The sequence below is a fragment of the Chrysochloris asiatica genome, unplaced genomic scaffold, assembly GCF_000296735.1.
Source record: "Chrysochloris asiatica unplaced genomic scaffold, ChrAsi1.0 scaffold00023, whole genome shotgun sequence".
Lineage (NCBI taxonomy): Eukaryota > Metazoa > Chordata > Mammalia > Afrosoricida > Chrysochloridae > Chrysochloris > Chrysochloris asiatica.
The window spans coordinates 2,239,585-2,242,936 of NW_006408541.1; positions in this window are offsets into that span (position 1 = coordinate 2,239,585).

Consider the following 3,352-nt stretch of genomic DNA (forward strand, 5'->3'; position numbering starts at 1 on the left):
GAGTGTCTCTTTGTCTCTCTCTTTGTGTCTCTGTGTCTCTTTTGTTATCTCTATCGCTGCTGGATCTCCCCTCCTCGTGAACCAAACACTCGTGAACAACACAACTATGTCGAGGTCAGACCCCGGCAACCCTATATAACAGAGCACAACTGCCCTGTAGGGACATTTTGACTGTTATCTTCATGACCACATCTTCCTCCCTAGAGTCACTGGGCAGGCTCAAACCATCAACTTTTCCCTTAGCCGTTGAGCTATTTTGTGGCCAAACTCAGACAAGAAGGACTGTCACCCGGAATTTGGGTCGGGTCTAACTGATGACCTCACATGCCAGATGCACAGGATCATGACAAGTTTATTAGTCATACAACGAAGGCTACTCTGAGAATTTTCCCGAACCCCAGGGAGGGAGGCTGGTATGGGGTTTGCATGGTGGTTAGAGTGGGCTGGGATGAGGAATCCCGCTGTTACCTTCTGAGTCTTTGAACTGAAGGAGACAATCAATCCGGCGACTGCCTTAGGAATGGACACACAGTGGATTCTGGTCCAGGTCTTGAACAATCACCGTCCAGTGTCATGGGGCAGTTATGCTGAGGCATGCTTCAACATGTAAGGGACAAGAGCCGTTCTTTCCAATAGTTTTATTTTTTGATTAATCAAGTCCTTTCTTACAATTCAAACATTATAAACAACCACCACAAACACAACAACCCATGGCTGTTAAGTGGATTCCAATTTCCAACTCTTAGCGACTCTACAGGAGAAAGTTAGAATTGCCACACAAGGTTTCCAAGGCTGTCAACTGAAGCAGCCCACCTCATCTTTCTCTTGTAGAGAGGCTGGTGGGTTTGAACCGTCAACCTTTCAGTTAGCAGCCAAGCACCTTACCCATTGCACCACCAGGGCTCCTCAGTTCCCAGGTAGGCATTTCTGACTTGTCTTGCACTGAGACGTGCTTGCAACAAAATTCATTCTGAGCCAGGATGTGGGCCCAGCTGCCTGGCGCATCCTTGCAGACCCTGCTCCCTCACTCTGAGGCTCACCGGAGGAAGGCTCTCTGCTGTGATCTATTTCGACAGTGGAGGCGCGGGTTCACCAGCCTCATCTTGACCTTGGAAATGCTGCGGTATTTGACAGTGTGTGGTGACATTTATGGGCCCATTTGGACACCCACCAAGAGGTTGGTTCTCATAGATTAAATGTCAGACTTGAAACTCTCTAGGTAATTGCATTCTCCAGTGCTGTCCATTTCAATTCTTGACTGGGGCCATCCACTGGACATTTGTGCCCCAGGACAAGCTTGTGAGGACAGTCCAAAGTGCTTAACGTTGGGAGGTCAGCCTGTAAGTCCAGGGGTGTGGTGGGGTCGGGGAACAGGGCAGTGTAATCAGATCCCTGTGAAAGGTCACCTCATATTTTTTAAAAATGTATTTAAATAAAAGCACATACTCATATGTGTGTTTGTGGCACAGTGGTTATGTACTTGGTTGCTAACGAAACACCAGAAGTTTGAACGTGCCAGCTGCTCCTTAGGGGAATAATATGGTGGCAGTCTCCTCCCATAAAGATTGTTGTTGTTGTTAAGTGCCGTCGAGTCAGTTCCAACCCATAGTGACCCTGTACAGGGTTTCTGAGGCTGTAAATCTTTACGGGAGTAGAAAGCCTCATCTTTCTCCCGCATATAGTTTCAAACGGCTGACCTTAAGGTTCGTAGTCCGATTCGTAACCACTATGCTATCAGAGCTCCTTAAAGATTACAATAGTGAAAAAACCCAACCAAACAAAAAACGGACACAAAACCCCAAACTTGTTGGCACCGAGTTGATTCTGACCCATTGCGACCCTATAGAACAGAGTAGAACTGCTCCATGTGGTTTCTGAGAAGGTAAATCTTTATAGGGACAGACAGCTTCGTCCTTCTCCCTTGGAGAACAGTTCTACTGTGTCCTGGAGGGTCTCTGTGAGTTGGAATCCACTCGACGGCAGTGGGTTTTTGTCTATGGTTAGTTGGTGAATAAATTATTGGAGTCAAAAAGCAAACAAAACCATGAAAGTGGTTTTCTAGATGGCGGCTCGTTAAAAAAAATGTTTAACCAAAGTTGAAAAAAAAAAAAAAAAATCCATTCAGAACACATAAACTTGGAGGAGGGTTCTTGTAAATTGAAGGGAAGCAGAAAGCAGGAAGTGATTCTGAATATTGAAATGCATCTGTGTGCTCACTAGCTGTAGACTTCTTCTCACAGGAACTGGGGTTCATCAGACCCTGGTGGCACAAACAGTGTGTGCGCAAGTGCAACCCTAAAACGTGGTGCTTCCAACCACCGTGGAGATAAGGCCCCGTAAAGATGACGGTAGCCAAGAGTCAAAAGGATTCAAGGGCAATGCATTTGGCTTTGAAAATTTCTTAAACAAAGGTAAGAATGTGTCCATTTCCTCCACCAGCATTTAACCAGCACGTAGGGAACAGTTTTGAAAACTCTCACAACCAGGCCTTCTGGTCTCCCTGCTCAGTTCTCCAGCCTGGCTGTGACCATTGACAATATCTGCTGACCAGACTCCCTCAGAGTCAGGACTGCCTGTCCACACCGGCCAGCCAGTGGAGATCAGAGTTAAACCTGCCCAACGGAGCCTCCCACAGTCCTGGGGTAGCACTGTGGGTTAATGTGTCAGACTGCAAAGGCATTTAAACTGCAAGGTCGGTGGTTCAAGCTCACCAGCTGCTCCTTGGAAACCTTATACAGGGTCACTGTGGGTCAGAATCAACTCAATGACATTTAACAACAACCACCAGAGTCTCCCAAGAGTCAAACCGGCCACCTGGGTTTGTTTGGGAGCACTCATGATGCCCCGGTCTTCTTGTCTGCCAGGTTTTTCACTGTTGTGCTGGTGACAACAGGGAGAAACAGAAATGATGAAACCCAGATTCAGCTGTGATCAAGACAAGAGCAAAACTCAAAAGCCCCCCTCATTAGTTCGCCTCTGAGTGCAGGGGCATGCAGCCTCCTGAGTGGTCATCAGTGCGGACTGTCATCCCAAGCCTGAAGCCAGGACAGGTTCTTCTGGCCGCTCAGCCTTGGGGAGACATCTGATTGCAGGAAGGGAAGTACATTTCTTCACCGGGACACGCTGAGCCTGCAGCTGTAATTGAAATGCCAAAACACTGAGATTTAAAAGGACCAGGTTTGGCCAAGCATCCAGTTGTTTAGTCTGCACCAGGCTAAACATCTGGGTGACGGGAAACGTCTTTGACTTGAACAGGTCATGTGACCTGGCCTCATCCCACACAGTCCTGGGCAGGACGGATGAGAAGCAGATCCTCTGTGAGAAGAGTTTTGTGAGGAGGGGAGGTATGCAT